This window comes from Crocodylus porosus, unplaced genomic scaffold (genome assembly GCF_001723895.1).
Source record: "Crocodylus porosus isolate Cpor-Errol unplaced genomic scaffold, CroPor_comp1, whole genome shotgun sequence".
NCBI classification, from domain to species: Eukaryota; Metazoa; Chordata; order Crocodylia; family Crocodylidae; genus Crocodylus; species Crocodylus porosus.
In genome coordinates this window covers 6,202,436-6,219,986 of record NW_017728939.1, presented here as the reverse complement: position 1 = coordinate 6,219,986, position 17,551 = coordinate 6,202,436, and the positions used below count along the sequence as shown (strand labels likewise).

Sequence of the window (17,551 nt, the reverse complement as noted above, 5' to 3'; positions counted from 1 at the left end):
TCTCACCAGAAGCAGTCCCATTGGCTGCTGACTGGTGCTTCCAAATGACATAAGACTGACCAGGTAGGAGAACTAGTGACATGACCAGGAAGGGGGAGAAACTGAGACGAAGGGAGCAGGCCCCCCCGCCTCGGGAATGTCTCCAGCCCAGGTCTTAGCTCAGTGATAAAGGAAACAGATGGGGAAGGGGGCTGTCTGCTTCCAGCAGGGAGGCAGCCGGGGGGGAGGGGGGTGATTCCTTCACACCCCCAAATAATAATTGGTTTGAAAACCCTGGGTAGTGGATCTTTCACTGTGATCATTTTGTTACAGGGGAGCAATGCTTCCATTCAATCAAAGCACAAATGACTCTGTTTTTATATTCTTTTCAGTTAAAACAGTAATCAATAACCCAGTCCCAGTTGATGGGGCTAGTTTTGGTTTTGCTCGCCCTCGCTCATATTTTACCATACGTCTCTTATCCCCTCCTCTCTGGCTCTGTTTCAGTCTAGTGGAAGGGGCTAATGACCCTTTTGTACCATGCAGCAGAGCTGATGCTTAATAAATTAGGGCTGACATTTTTTTTTTTAATCCCTCATCCAAGCTGCTGTGTTCATACACTCAATCTTTTGTATGAGTGCGGTCAGAGACTATTTTAAACATGAGGCCCCACATATTTGTTTAGTGAGAAGGGGCCTTGAGGAGAAGGATTTTGGGGACGTGTGTAAAATAGTTTCACGCGTGATCCTGGATCCTCAGGTAGAGCCCAACTCCTCAAGGCAGGGCCCACAGGGAAGACTGTGTGGGTAGGGCACTGGATTTGAACTCTGGAGTCCTACATTTTGTCTCTGCCAGTGACATGCCATGTGACCCTTGAAAAGCCACTTTATCTCTGTGTTTTTGGTTGCCTCTTATTGTGTGTTTGTGCAGCGCCCAGCACAATGGGGGTCTGATCTTGCTGGGGTTTGCAGATGCTACCGTAGCACAGCTCACAAGTGAACCGAGCCAGGCCAGTATAACCCAGCTGAGCAGCCGGCCCTTTGTAGACGGGCAACATGTACAGCACCGGCGTTACAACACTGGGTCAGCTCCGACTGGACATGCACGGGCAAAGCCAGGTCTTGTGCCATGCGTCTAATTAAGGTCTTGCTCTATCCTTGCTGTAATGTGATCAATAATATTTTTAGGGCAGGGAGATCCCATTTTGACTTTTTAAACAGAATTGAGTTGAGACACAAGTCATCAACAGGGCCATAAGTGTGAAACGCTGAGAGATGATTTTCACAGGGCAACGTCTTTTATGATAACCGGAAACCACCTTCAGTCTAATGGCAAAATGCATCAGCCTTTTCTTTCCCTCCTGTTACTACTTGCTCTTCTTTATTTTGATTTTTAGAAAGGAGAAGGTTATAGGGGCTGGGGTAGAACTGGCCAGAGAGTCTGCTAATTAGTCATTACTATCTACCTTCCTGTCCTGAAGGGGAGCCTGCTGTCTCCAGCTAACTTTGTAGCAAAATCTCTCACTTAACAGCTTTCACTCCATGCACTTTACAGATCTCTCCAGCTGAAAAAGTTGGCAAGTTCCTAAACACCCACTAACAGTTTGTCTGCCTATGTCCATCTAGGTTTTCATACCTTGCCTGTCCCTGCTGTACTGGAAACCTTCTGCAGTATCTGAAGTACTCAGATGGTACTTAGTTTTATGACAGCCAGCGAGAAGAAAAAAAACAGCTCTATACACTAAAACATCAGCACAGCTCCTCGTTGCATTTTAGGCTTTTCTCTGAGGATTTCCCATCCGTGGCATCTGGGCATAATCACCTTTGTGTGGGAGAGGGCCTGACTCCCTACTCCACGCACCTCATGTGGTCACTGATGTCTAGATACAGTGGGAGCCAGAGGAAGCCAGCAACTTTGAGGATTTCAACTTGGATACAACTTGCTGGCTTTCACAGTGTAGTGGATGCACAAATTGCATGGCAGTGCATTATCCAAGCCCTGGGGACCAACCGTAGTTGGTGTAAATGAACATGGCTCCCCTGAAGCTAGTAGAGCTGTGACCATCTGGGAGCCTGGACACCCCAACAGCTGCCCAGTGATGTGAACTGTAGTTTGAGCGTTGTCTGCTCAACTGCAGTTTGAGCAGTAGATGCTCCGGCCTAGCATCTTCGTTCTAGCATTTTGCTCCGACTCCTCTAGCAAGAATTTAGAGAAAAGACACAACCTCAGTGTGATGCCAAGTTCAGCCATATTTCTTCAGGGGAGAAGAGGTGCAACCTCTATGTACCCAAAGAAAACAGACCTCCATGGCATAACTGAAACCATTTTCTTCTTTCTTTCACTTAAGAAAGCTCATTCCCCATCACCTTTGGGGTTTTTTTTTGCAGAGTGAGAACTAAAAGGCTGGCCTGTCCCTTGGCCCATGTGCTTATGCACTGTCACAAGCAAAGCAGGACAGTATATTTTGCCACAAAATAGGCGTGGGATGGAAGAATGACCTTTTTGCCACTTGGCTGAAAAAGTAATATTTTTTTGAAAAGTCAAAACGTTTTATTCCAGCATTTGCTCCACGGCACTGATTTTTGCATTTGAAATTGTTTTGATTTGAACATTTCTGAGATTTAAGGAGAAAAAGGCTTAGGAAAGGGTTTGGAAAAACTGCAAACAGAAGAGAACTTTGCAGCTTTGGGGGAAAAGAAAAAGTTTGGTTCACTTCAACTTTTTATTTATTTTTTCTTATTGCTCTTTGTTTTATTTCTCTGAGAAAAATGAGGGGGGAAAAAATTGTTTGTAGTTCATCTGAGATTTTTGCTTGTTTTTGGCCACTGACCTGAAAAGTCACTGAAACGCCAGTGTGGTCTGATCTCACGGGGGAGGTAAGATAGCACCAATCAACTACAGTTGTGCTGGAGCAAGTGAAGGCTGTGCACCTTTCCTCTGTTCCTCAAGGGAGTGCAGAATTGGAAAGTTGAACCGGTCATTATTTTTCCTCGTAAGAAATATACCCTGTTTTAAGAGGATGTTTCCAAGTGTAGCAACACGGGTGTTTCTTGTTTCCATTTGAGTTTGTAATAGACATCCCCTTTTCATTTTGTTTTCTGTGAGCCAACTATGTAAAATATCCTGACAACAGAATCGAACATGGTCCAGCGCCATTCAGAACGATACGAAGAGAAACGTTTGATTTCATTTTGACCTGTGCACAACCAAAAAAAAAAAAAGGCAGTTTCCTGCGGGGTGACGGGGCGAAAGGAGGAAAGCAATGCTGCATTACACAAAATTTTTGTAGGGTCAATGTTTTGGGTAAGAAATTTTAACCCAGAGATGTGAGTGGAGCAAATCGAGGCTTGGCCCTGTCTTTCCAATGGGCCCCTTGTTCCAAGACGGCTTGGTAATAGCCAGTCGCCTTTTACATTGGTAACTAGTTAGTAGACGAGGTACCAGAAGATGGCACTCAAGACCATGCAGCATTGCTTCTGGGCTTTACACCCAGTAACATTGCCAGGTGATGGGCTCTATAAAGGGCTTCCTGAATGCAGCAGTTCCCATGCTGCTCCTAACAGTGCCCAGAGCCCCCAGGCCATCCCAGGGCTGTGTTGTAACTTGCTGCTGGTCAATGTAAAGGAGAAAACTGGGGAGGAATTTGACCCCTGGGCCATGATGCCTCCTAGGGCTCCTCCTGGAGTGGTGCAATTTAAACCTCACCTTTTACAGCTGAATTAAAGGACATAACCCAACACCGATCATCTTCTCTTTCTCCCTGTTTCTCTCCCATTTTTTCCTCCATTCTGATCCCAGTGATTCCAAAACAATACCGCCGATCCCCTGGTGTTTCAAAACCGTGAATCCGCCCCCACCCAGGGAATCACGCCGTTGCTTTTCAAATGGGCACAATTGCTTCTTTAATATTTACCATCCAGGTTTTGAGACTTTAAGGGAGGGGTCGCCTTTTGGAGCTTGCCTGTGCGCCCAGCAGACTCGGAAAGCTCACTTTTATGGGGAGTGAAAGCCCCGTTCTCATCTCCACTGTCCGCGGTTGTAAGGGAAGACAAGGACAGCAACAACAAAAACCTCCCATCAAATATTGTCAGAACCCCATAAAACTGCAGCATTTGACAGTGCCGCCGCTTCAAATGCAAGGCAAGTCCACGGTTTCGGAGGTGTTATGCCAGATTTATGCTGGTGTGTCTGAGAGCAGAGACTCCCTCTGCTTCCCCAGTCACGGCTTGTTCAGGACAGCCAGGCACCTGGTGACATCTTTACCCTGATGTTCCATCTCTTTACGCTTTAAAAGCTTTGTCTCTAGACCACTAAGTCCTTTCCTTCTGCCTCCTTTCCAGCACTAGATGGAGGGATGAATATACCCTATTCAGTCCCTGAACACAGCATGAAAAGGAAAAGCTCCGGTAACAAATCCACATCCCCTCCCTGCCTCGGATGCCTTTCCCAGATGCAAAAGCACCGAGTGTGCGAAAGGGTGTATTGCAGCAGTGGCGTTTGAGTGAGTTTGGGACACGGGGCTGAAATTACTGTGACTGCAAATGAAGTCTCAGGTGTCACACTGGAGACACGGATCAAGACAAAGCAACTGCACACACATTTCTTTCTCTCCCTGTGCTCACTCATTTTCCAAACTGTCTGCATTCAAATTCACGTAGGGCTCCACTTGAGAAGGGAAATATCATCTTCAGTACATGGCAGGATGCTCCAAAATTGTATTTGGCACCAGAAGCATGATGTGTGAATGACTGACTTGTGGAATAAAGGTATCACTGGTGCCTGAGACATGCAAGACAAAGTCTCCGTATGCGCGAATTTGTATTTCAGTGGGAACGCATTTCTGTGCGAGTTTGTGTGAACATGCACAAAGTATACATTTAAGAAACAGAAACAATATCCTCAATTCTGAATAAGCCTGCAGCAGAGAAGGGGCCAGCGCAGCTCTCAGAAGCCATATCTGCTACTCCGTGCTTATATTTATGGCCTTTCTTCTAAAGATCTCGAAGCGCGTAGCCACGATGGTCCACAACGGGATGGTACTTTTGCTAACTGCTGACAATTTTGTTCATCTCTTTCTTAACTGAATGCCTTTGAGAAGCATCCAGGGTCTGCTTGCATAGGCCAGGCTTCAGTGTATTCTCCCATCCCTCACTCCAGGAGGGACTTTATGCTTTCCACAGGCAATGGTAAAAGCAAGGCATTGTGTACAGGGCTTGGGATGCTGTTAAAATGCATCTCTTGGTTTTTTTTATGCTGTCAGTGCCCTTAGCTATGAGCCAGAGAGGCACAGATTTGGAAATGCCTGCTACTACCCATTATGTCTTCCTTAACAGACTCAGATTGCCTTCAGTGCCTGAGCAAGCTCAAATAAATTTAAGGTGTCCTTTGTTACGCAGCTGGGGTTGCATGTCTCATAGCTTCAGCAGGCTGAGCTCATTTCAAACACTGCTTGCAGCCAGGCTTTCTCCCCCATGAGTTCCTTGGGGGTCACTTCCCTGTCCCTTGGTTTTAGCAACCCTCAGCCCTCCCCATTAGGGCCTCTTCATGCTCCATCTAGGGCTGCCACCTTTTACCTGCCAAAGGAGGAACAGGCATGACTGAATGTCCCTTAGTAAAGTTGTGGTGATAAATGCACCAACCAGCAAAGACAGTAAAAAGCATTTTCACTCTTGCCTCCAAGCTGGCAGTATGTGTAGTAGCCGGGCACTCCTCCTAAGGGTGTATTTCTGTTGCTTTTTTCTGCTGTCAAGAGGGTCCTTTCTTCCAAGGGTGAATTTGCAGAACTCAATGCATGACTTTTTGAAGTGGCCTTGAACACACAATTGACCATCAAGAAGGTCTGCTTTCATCCTACTTCTCTCATCTGTCCATAGAGTCTCTTTCATGGAGAATACGCTTCCTGCTGGAGTATTGCTGGCAGGCAAAGGCTAACTCACAGTCCACTATCTCCTGAAGATCATGATACTTGCACTTGGGATCTATTTGTCCTGGAGCTTTTCTTCATGGAGCATACAAAGTTCATTGTACTATGTTATTCATCCAGGTCTACTACATTTGCAACTTTGATGTGGTCCATCTTCAGACACAAACTGGGTGTAAAGGCTAAGAACTGACAAATGGTCCAACGAATTCAATCAGTTATTTCTCCGAGAAGTCACTGAGTCTTGCACTCAGTGCATCTCCTTCAAAAGCAGTGTGAAGAGTAGCAGCCAACTTCCTAAAACTTTGGTTCACCATAAAATTGTTTCATAGCCTGGTCTTTAAACTTCAGTTCCAACTTTCAGCTTTTCAGTTCCTCCAGATAGATACATAGATAGATCTCTGTACAGATATGGCTATATCTGTATATCTATATCTATATCTAGATATTTATATCTAGATATATCTGTAGCCTGAGTTGCATCACTTCCAAACATTTTGCTGCAAATTATATATGGGAAGAGAGAGAGAACATTGTCACTTGTCAGCTCATATTATTGGTCAGTGACAAAGCCCAGTGTCAGCATGTGGTATTTTCTTGCCTATGTGAAATGAAGTACACTTCAGTTTTTTAGCTCTTCAGAAAGCTCACAGTGGCTGAGAGAAGTGACAGCCATCTTACTGAAGTATGCTGCAAAAGACTGCTGTAATCTACCTCCATGAATGCAAAACATCCTCTTTTTAGCATTTTGAAAACTAATGATGCATTTTGATCATTGGGCTCCTGACACTGTATTTCATTCCCTTACAGCCTTGCTTATGTTATGCAGCACATGGGCGTTAGTTTGCTTGCAGCAAGTTTTGCCTTCAAGGTGCAAAATATGGAACAATTTCCCCCATAATTAATGGATACATAGTCGGCCCCAAAGGACACTAAGTTATCCGTTTGGGACTGCTGTCATTCAAAAGCGGGCTTGTTTGTTTGCTCGTTTGGGGGGGGGGGGGGCATTGCTGAAAGCATTGGCTGTTTCTTCAGGGTCTTTGTAAAAAATCAAGCAAACTTTATCCGAATGGAAAAACGTATTTTTTTAATGTTGCCTTCATCTGAAAAGCATCAATGCCAATGGAAAATGATGTACTGTCTTTGAAATGTTCCAACAGCATCTCAAGTGAATAGGGTGCCAAAACATTTTCCATAGCGCTCTCAGATATTGTCCTCCAGCTAGGCATTCTTTGACTGAACGTTTAATCCCACAGTCAAGCAACAAGTGGCTGGGAAGGTGGACATATGCATGGTACCCACTCCTTCATCAGCCGTGACCACTGTCTCACCAGGAGCATCCTTTTGCTAGCAATCTTTGATTTCTTTGCACGGACAATTGATGTTTCTGTGTGTTCTGTGCTTTCTCACGGCACTGACCTCTTTACTTCTAACAAAAAATGACACCAAGACATTTGGTGTGTGCATGCCTGACTCTGGATCCTTATGTTTTGCAATCCAGTCTGTAAACTCAGCTGCTCATTTCGGAAGCAAAGCACTATTTTCTGTTTCTTCTTCAGAGCATGGCAGACATCTTCTTTCCCTTCATCCTTGAGCATATAGTCAGCTGCTTTCTCCTCACTGATGGCTGATGGGCTGGAAAAAATACTGGAGGGCAGAGACAGGACCAGGCACTCTGCAGCCTGTCTATGTGGGGGCAAGAAGCAGGCTGAAAGCCTTGTGACATATTAATTTTAGGTGGTTCTTGGAGCTTTTAACCACTGGATTGTCCACACATTACCACTGAAACCAGTTGTAAGCACACTTTAGGCACCTTAAAGTTATGCAGGGCAGGTTTATCTCTGATCCAGGTTACCCAGCTTGTGTTCCAGTAATGTGTGGCTACTCCCCACTGATGAGCTGCCCAAGTTGCAATCCTCGAGCATCCCAGGATGCAGTGTGTCTTCCCCCACTTTCCTGTTCTGTGTGGACAAACTTTCCACTCCATGAACTCTACTGCCCAGGGGTTGACCTGGCACCAAGCAAACTCTCCTTCCTACCCTGGGAGTACGTCTTTCCCACCCCCAGGGATGCAATCCTGTGCAAACACCATGCAGAGCATATGCCAGCTAGCCAGGTCAGAGGGCACGGATGGGTCTAGGAGTAGGGCCTAGGGGGGTCGGGGAACAAAGTAGGGGGCCAGATCCGGTCCTCATGAGCTGGGGCTTTCTTTCCAGGGAAGGAGCATTAGCTGCCCCAAAAGTGCCTTCCCCCCCAGGTCCTACCTCCCAGCCTCCCCAAGAAGCAGAACCAGCACCCCCCACCCCCCAATCCCAAGTCCTAATTGATGAAAATGTGAGACTTTCTTTAATTCACTTCTTCTTTACATACATATATATATATATATATTTTTTCCTTTTTATTTTATTCTTCAGTGGCTGGCTGACTTCAGTTCTCTACCCCATCCCATTAACTCTCCGTCTCCCAGCTTCATGTTCCTGCCCCCCAATCCATCTCTCTCACACCCCCACCTAGAAAGAGCAGGAATAGGAGCCCAGCCTGATTCACCAGCTCTTTAGGGGCAACTCACAGCTCTGGCTCCTAGTCCAGGCCCTGCCCACCAGCCCTCTATCAGCAACTCGCAGCTGGGCAGGTGGGGGACAGGCAGAGAAAAAGGTTTTTAGCCTGAGGGTGCGACTGCTCCAAACTCACGCCTGCACTAACATGGGTCAACATTTGAGCAGCTCAAAGTGCAATGTGTACCAAGGCCCTGAGGACATCCTTGAGGAGCCAGGCGAAAACAGCAGGACCAGCACATCAAACCTGGGAGGAGGAACATGGCAGTCTGGGGTTGGAGGGTTTAGGAATATATAGTGCCATAAATGGATAAGAAAGAGAGGAAACTTGCCCCTAATGTAAAATAAGGTTCGCCTGTGGAACATAATTGCAGGGTTACCTTCGACCTGCTCCAAGCCACGCTTAATTGGTAAGCTGTGAGACGAGCTTTCACATCTCCACTAGTATATTCTACTGCAGCAAAGACTCCTGTCATTAGTTTTATAGGAAGCTTTCAGTGGCCTCATTTGCTATTCATATACATCTGTTCCATTGGAGCCTGTCATTAATCTCTTGGTAGGTTTAAGGTTTCCTTTTTGTATTTGCTACATGGCCAGTCATCAAAGAGACAGCTAAATGAATACTGATATGAAACAAATAGTAGGTGGTAAGGTTACCTGATAATTGCTTTCTTGCTAAAATGTATACAATATATCTCGCTATCAGTTAAAGGAAACACAACAGGGAGCATGTTGGCAGTTCCTTCTGACTGCCTCAGAATGGCAGGCTCCGAGACACCGTTCCTGATTAGTAAAACCTGGGTAACTTGTTTTCTGGTTTATAACCATGAGTGCTCCTGTAGCCTCCTCTCTGCCCCATGATAATAGAGGAACAGGCAATTCGAGCCCTAATGCAGAGGTAACGAATGCTTCAAACGTTCTTTGAGGGAGGATATCTCCGGAGAGAGGGTAGCATTTACGGAGTGGAAGGGCTGTCCGCTGCAAGCATGCTTGTCGTCAGCAAAGCTGTTGAAAAATGCTCCTTTGGTGGCAGTTGTGGCTGGATAGGAGCCCGCCTTGGTTCTCAGGCTATTCAGGGAGATGGGCTCCCATCTTGCTGGGGTCATCTGATGCCAGCAGTCTTTCTTGCTCAAGTGCAGAGGGCCTGGACCCGATGATCTGTAAGGTCCCTGCCAGCCCCAGCCATCTATGAAACTATGAGAGCTGGTGGTCTGTATTCCTTGCACCAGATTTATACTGCTGAATCTAAGAGTAAAGTTACCCCAGACTAATAGAGTTACTGTAGTTTACACCGGTGTAACTGCAAGTGAGGTTACTCCAGACCTTGTGGAGGTGCTTTGGGCTTTACATGAATGTAACTGAGAACAAAATTACAACAGAATAGGCAGGGAAGAGCTATTAGTAATCGGTTTTCATTAACTGCAAATTTATGGTGTTGCTGTAGATTTATACCACGGTAAGTAAGGACGGGTGTTCGGGTGAAGGGGAAATGTAATACATACCTGTTGCCCTAATGACGTGTGAAGTATCTGCCAGAAAGGCTATCCAGCAAAGTGTGCACTGGCCCTTAAGCTGAGTGAGGGCAGGTAAGATGGGGCAGGAAGTAGTGAATGTGGCTGGGAAGTGGGCGTCATAGGGCATCTTGCATCAGTGGTGTCAGAGGCCTTGTGGCTCCTCTAGCACCAAAACCCTGTGCCCATGTGATCGATTCCACCATTTCAGGAACAGCCCCTAGAAAAGAAAACCACATCCCCATTAAGGCCTGTTTGTTATGATGAGTCTTTTGCTTCTAGCTCACCATAGTTATTGTTCTCCATGGGCCTCTTATGCGTCAAGAAGGATGCAGTGAGATATACTTCTAGGAAACAGAGTGGGTTAGGATTGCCCTGCGTGACCTCAGCTTTTACAGTTATTGTTGGAATTTGAAGTACTGTACTCTTGTTCTAGAAATGAGATGGCTATTAGCCAGGACAGGGAGAGGAGCTATAAATTGCAGTGTATGTGGGCAGAAAAATGCATGAAAGGCTCCTCTTGAAGCGTGATGGAAATGAACAGAGTAATTTTGTCATGAGTGGATCCTGAGCTAGTGAAATTTGGCTCTGGTGACCTCACAGGAGCAGTGCCAGCATCCACCTACTGAGGATCTGCCCGTTATTGTTTAGATATAGATATATATATGCAGCTATTTATAAATCTAGATCTCTATATCTATAGAGATCATCTCTCTCTTTCTCCATATATCTGTATAACTATATAACCATAGACACAGTACTCATAGATAGCTATATAGATATCTATATATCTAAGTATCTATATATCGATATTTAGGTATCTATATATAGATAGATATTTAGATACCTATATAGATTATATAGAGAGATTTGGGGGCTTTGAGTCCTGATTTACGAGTGCTTGGGGTAGCCAGGAATGAAAACAGATTTTATATATCTGTACCTATACCTAGATCTAGATATTGATATATACAATCTATTTTCATAGATATATATGAAATCTATATATCTAGATCTAGATATAGCTATAGATATATAATATCTGTTTTCATTCCTGGCTACCCCAAGCACTCATAAATCAGGAGTCTAAGCCCCAAAATCAAGACATCAGCCTAAATCAGGTTTCTTTTTATTTGCCTTGTGGTCTTTGGGGTTCATTCCTACTTTTGAGTTTGATTTGCCACTGTAAGGACCAGAATGTTGCATAATGCAGGAGCTGTTGCTTTAGGAAGAACAAAATAACACAAGAGTTGTACTAAGGGCCTGAGATGGTAACAGTGCAGAGCACAAGACCCATAGATGTCTTCTTAGCAGGTCCTTTACCCACTTACCTAGGTTGTTTGGTTAGCATCGCACATGTGTATTAGTTTGCTGTAGGTGGGGTTGCTCCCATTATGTAGTCTTGTCTTTATAGGGTTGGTTATGGCCCTGCCTTCATTGAGACTTGTTATTGTAGTGTTGCTAGTTGGGGCACTGGTGTGATTGTAGGGTTGTTCATACAGAAGTGCACCAGGTTTGGGGGGGGGGTTTTCCCATTGGATGTATGCTTTTTTGTTACCAGACTGTTGCTTATGAACTTTTTGGCTCAGCCCCATGGGTTTGCTTGAAATGGGTTGTTGATCCTGTGTGGCCACCTAGATGAAAAAGAAGTGATTACATAAAAAACAGACACAAAAAGCTCTAAAAAGGTGCACATTGGTTTTGCTTAAAAAGTATCAGACTCTGCTTTCAGGGTAGAAGGCAGGCCAGGGCTTTGTTTTTCCCCACTTCTTCAATTTTCCAATATGGTTTAACTTAATGACTGAAATTCCCATTTCACAGGTACTCACTGTCACCCTGTCACCTGGAAACCTCCCTCTGCTAGTAAATTCCCACCGATTGTGACTGTCCTCAGGGCGATACGATGGAAGCAAGGACTATTCCTTGTTTCACAGCAGGGTTGTGTCTCTTTAATAATTGTAGGTCATCAAGTGCGTTGAGATGGGCTGATGACAGACGTCAGACCATTCCTCTCTATTATGTTTTCACCCACTTCAAAATGGGGATTGTGAGTGTGACAAGAGGGTGGCCTGACTTCATTTTAGCTCTGTGCCTGCCATTGAGATTCTTGTGCCTCAATCCTTCCTCGGTATAACACAGGGGACGTCTTGACATCTCCCGTGCCATAATAACCATAGGCACGGTATTAGGTTTCAACTTTATTATCTCCTAGCTGGACACTGTAGCCTTCTGGCCATGGATCCCTAAGAACTCAGCACAAGGCTAGCATCAGAGGACAAAAACCTGCTAATACGGGACTCAGCTGAGACATGTCGTACTAATGCAACTTTAGGCTAGAAGCTATCCTAAAAAGTTGCTCCCCCCCATTCTTGGTTACAGTTAATTTACAGCTTAATCATAAATGGTGAATTTTAATACCGTTTTCTTTTAAAAATGTTACATATAAATGCAGGATCCCAGTTTTAAAGTGTCTGCAGGCACAGAAATCATTATTGCCCGGCTGACTGTTAAAGACTGATACATTTAAAGTGAAAATATATTCTCTCTAAAGTGAAAACTCAGGGTGTAAATTAAATTTGTCAATAAATATGGAAATGGATTCCATTTCCGCCCTCTCTTTCTACACCGTTCCTGAGATTAGTCATCCCTGTTCTATGTCATCAGCATCTCAAGAGGGGTTATTGGCGCTTGCTGCCTCTGTTGTTAATGTTTGCTCATTTTCCAAAAACATCTATTGTCACTGCCTCTGATCAGCCAGTTAATTGTGCATTCATCAGCAAGATCAACAATACGACCTCTTTAGGAGCAGGCTGTGGGAGGAGGTAATTGGATTTAGGGAATTCAAGAAGACATGGAGAGCAACTTGTATTCGTCCTGGAGATTTCTGAATGATGGGAGACCAGCATGTGAATCTCAGGCCTTTGGCTTACACAAATATTTCTATCAAATGAGCCAAAAGTGAAGTTGTCATGTTCTCCCCAAATGTAGCAAGAAAGATGATGACTCAAGCCACTGGTATAGGGAAGAGGGGAGGTTTTTGTGTTTCTTACTATACTTTGGGGAAAATACAACCACAAGGATGTTATGCCAGGAGAGGGGCTTGTGCCAGTTCAGCCAGAAGTCGCAAGTATGGGTCCTGTATCTGCTGAAACCATAGGAGAAATGGTAAGCTATGATGGTAGGCTTTCAATGGTAGGCTACATCATAGCCTACCTGTGAAATGGTAGTCTATGATGTAGCGCACCATAAGAGAAATTTTATATATTTTACATATATTTATATGTAGGCTACATCAGAGCATTTGGGGCTTTTGATTGTGCCCAGGAAGACTGGCCCATGTATACTGAGAAACTGGAGCAGTTCTTTGAAGTACATGAGATTTTCTTCATGGAAACACATGGCTATTTCGGTGACTTTGATGGGTGGCACAGTCTGGTCTCCCCAGAGAAGACAGCATACAAAACTTTTGAAGAGAGAGTAAAACTTGTCCAAGAGCATCTGGCATCCTGAGCCTTTGATAACAACAGAAAGAGTCAAGTCCATAACAGAAGTCAATCTGAAGGTGAAATTATTTCATGTTTCGCAGCAGAAGTAAGCTTAAACTTTTTGTTGTTGAATCTTAACGTCTCATACACCTATTCAAACATGACCCAGAAAATCCCAAGCAAAACCCCCCAACATATGAGAATCTCCACCTCTACGCTATGTGCAGGGCCTCCCCCCCTCCAAAAATCTCAGACGCATGGAAAACCGTGGCTCTTCTGTACCCTGCTGCTTCTCTCCATGTCCAAAGTCATAGAAAATTGTGTCTGGAAATATTAGCATCATATTTCTTGCCCTGATCAAATCAGGGGTAGGGGTTGATTAACAGCTGTTGTAGAAAAGCAAGAGGGGAAAAAAGACATCCACAATGCATCTCTCCAATTGTGCAATGAATTTGAATGATCCAGTCTGCCCTTAAGTATGCAAAGCAGTCATTTATGAGTCCAAGGGCCTGATCCTTATTTGGTTTAAATAAGTATAGCCTAATTAAAATTAGTGGAGCGGCATGGATGTAGACCAGCTGCCAATTTGGCCTTAAATGTTGGGAGGGGGGTTTGGATGGAGGATTGAGATATCACTGTTTTCAAAGGAGGGCCATTTTACCTGAATCTGCTGGCAGGAAAGTTAGCTTTGAAAGAGAAAATACCAGCTGAAACTTTGAAAGAGCGACACAGAGAGCAAACTGAAGACATAAAACTGAGTAATAAGATGCATCTTAGACCCTCAGGTCTTCCCCAAGGGACCAAACAAACTCAGATCTATCAAAAAATGTAATGAGAGCCCTTGGCTCTGATAAGTAGAAAAATCACCCCTACATCAGAAAAGAAATATCATTTCATTTTATCACCCTGTGGTCATCAGCTCTGAGAGCAAGGGTTCAAGGGGTCAGAATGCTACCTCGCCCTGCCTGGGAATAAAATAAGGTCATATCGATCCCAAAGGTGGGTAGCTTTTTTGTTTCTAATAAAGCAGAGGTGACTTTTATTTCTCTGATCATTTGAATGTCCCGGTGTCTGCATGGCACAATTGTTTCCAAGTTTAATACATGTCCACCGATGTTTTGTGGACTGGTTGGACTGCTGTTGATTGATGATATAAAGTTTGCAAGGTGCTTTGAAGGAGCAAGGTGCTGTGGACCGCCTAGATGTTACTATGATCCACCAGGCTATGCCAGAGTCCTGCATTATCTTGAGGTGTCACCTCATTTCAGAAGCCAGGGGTCCAGCCACCTATCAGCAGAGTGCGGTGACAGACTTGAGTGGGATCAAGCCAAGGTCAGGGAGGAACAGAGGATGAACGTGGCGATGCTGGCATGGCATTAATAGCACACTGAGGAGATATAATGGAGAATGAGAATAAAGCCTCATCTGTCACCAGCTCCTCATCCATCAGCTGGAGCCTGGCAGTTGATGAAGGGATGGTTATTGTCATGTGTTGTGCTCAGGTTGCAGTGTTTCAGGAGGGGTAGGGCTGCAGTCCATAACTCATGAGACATGACATGCTGTCTCTTTCTATCCGGGTCAGTGAGCGTCACCCCCCTTCCCATCTACTTGCTGAGCTTTCCCAGCAATGCGTGCTTTTATGCTCCCACTTCCGCCACTCCTTCCCTATCCAGACGCCTTCTCTTGGACTGCCCACTATGCTGTTGTTTCACAGACCCATTTCCATTTTCCCTCCCAGATAGAAACTTTTTCCATTGCGTATCTCCTTCTTGTCGAAACAGCGTATGTCCGTTAGGGCCCAGAGGTAAAACCAATGGAGAAACACCCCCTGACATCAGTGGACTTTGGCTCAGGGCCTTGATCCAATAAATGACATTTAACAGAGTGGTCAGAAATCTAGGTATTAGCAAATCCCCCCAGATCCTGCAGTCCTTGGCTTGATGTCCCTTCCCAATGCCCAAGCTGCAGGCAGCAGAAAGGGAGCACAGTAAAATCAATTTATTTTTATGATATCTGCCCCTATGTTGGTGCTATTCGCCAGATGTCCGGGCTCTGAAAGATCTCCATTGTGCTGCCTTATTGCAAGGGAGGTTGGAGTCTCTTGGCTTCTTCTGTGCAGTTCTAGTTCTTATTCATTGCTTTAAAATAAAACGTTAATTGTAAAGAGCATTTGCCAACGTCCAGGCTTAGGCGGGCGAGTTAAACACAAAGAGTTAAACCCAAGTGGTTGACTTGTACCAGCTCTGCCTTTTATCAGAACAGCGTCAGACTTTTCCTTTCTACGACTGCTATCAGTAATTAGCATACCCTACAGAGCCCGTTAGCGAGCATTCCCCATGTTAAACGCTGCTTTGTCATCAAAGTACAGTAGCTTGTAACTAATTACATCCTAGCATTATCGGGACCAGTTCTTCCTTTTAAACACACTTAATAAGTCCGTCTTTGAAGGTTCTGGGCATAAAAATAACCACTTCAAATAATCTCCCAAAGACACAAGCCACATTCAGTGTGAAGTTTAAGTAGGCACCTTGGATTTATCTGTGCAAAGCGAGAACCTTGCCTCCCTGTTGGGGAGCAGACGGAGTTTCACATCGTACAATGTGCTGGTTACACTTTGCAGATGAAGACTGAAATACCAGGGCTTGTGTCGATCACAATTGTCTCTTTTCCTTATCAGTGTTAAAGATGAAATTTAGAAAGATGGATTGTGCCACAGAAGAACAACGATTCAGTCTGGCAGTAATGGGCAATATCGAGTTCAGTGACTGCTGAATCAGGCCCCAAATACCCAGGGGAGCTCTATATAAAAATCGGAGGGGTAAACTGCAATACCTTATCTATACACGGAGTTACTCTGCAGTAACATGGAGGAAATCTGGAAGAGCTGCGCTGCTATAAATTCACGCTTACACCCGTTCCATTTTTCAAATGTGGACAAGTCTTTTACTTGCATGATGGATTTCCCACATTACTAAGTGTTTCAAAAATTTGGTACATCAGCTTATATATTCCTAGGACCTGATTCTTCTCCCTTTTAGCACTAATTTCACATGATTTACATTGGAGCTGGAAAGATTGGCTCCAAGTGTGAAGCTCTCGATGTAAATCTTGAACTGCCTGGACAAAGCAAATCTTGAACTTGGCTAAAATATCAAGGCAAGCTTAAATTAAAAGTATTTGTAAAATGACTGAAACAAACAAAATTGCAAGAAAAACGAGAGATGGTACTATTGTTGTTTACCATGTGTATCATGGTAGGACCTAAAGACCCCAACAGAAGCCTTAATACTAGGTGCTTCACAGATGCAGAGTGAGGCACAAGCCCTGACCCAAAGAATTTACCATCTGAAAAGCCAGAAAAAAAGGTGGGAAACGGAAGGTATGAATAGACACGTTTGTTAAAACTTATGGAGAACTAAGGCAGAGTGACCTGTCTTCCCAGAGGTATATATTAGGCCTGTGCGAAGCAGCTAGCATTCACTTCAGATTCGGATTTGGCCGATTTGGTGATTCGAATCACTGTCCCGATTTGATTCGGCTGAATCAGCCAGGCCAGGTCTGTCCCCCGCCTACTCTCCCAGCTCCGGCAATGACTGCCTCACCTGCCCCAGCTCCCGGCACTTGTTAAAAAAAAGCCCCAACTCAGCGGGTGCTGCTGGGTGGGGGGCAATCCCCGGTGCCCCCAACTGCCCCACGTTGCATGGGGTCTTCTGCACAAGCCCCCCGACCCCTTCTCGCTCCCCCAGCCCCACCCCATTGGTGCCCCACCTGCCCCAGCTCTGGCCCTTTAAGAAAAAAAACCCAAGAAAACCCTCACACTCACCGCTTCTGCCAGCAGGTCGTGATCCCCGCTGGCCCCCGCTGCCCTGCACCATGTGGGGGGCTCTGCATGAGCCCCCAAAGCCCCAAGGCTGCTGCAGGAGTGGTGAGTCCAAGGCTTTTCTTGGTTTGTTTGTTTTTCTTAAAGGGCCAGAGCTGGCCTGGATGCAGCACCTGTGGTGGGGCTAGGGGAGGAGGGGGGGTCAGGGGGATCATGCAGAGCCCCCCATGCAGCATGGGGCAGTGGGGAGCAGCAGGGATTGCCCCCTCACCTGGCAGCAC

The 17,551-nt window shown here is 45.2% G+C and overlaps 1 long non-coding RNA gene across 1 annotated transcript in view; it reads left to right on the top strand.

The window, feature by feature from the left end:
• Positions 1 to 2,103: 2,103 nt before the first annotated feature.
• The window catches only part of LOC109318350, a 21,058-nt gene continuing 5,610 nt past the window's right edge, over positions 2,104 to 17,551 (top strand). Inside the window, exons 1-2 of the long non-coding RNA XR_002103232.1 lie at positions 2,104 to 2,115; positions 11,333 to 11,342. This is a non-coding gene — a long non-coding RNA (uncharacterized LOC109318350). The remainder of the gene's footprint in view (positions 2,116 to 11,332; positions 11,343 to 17,551) is intronic.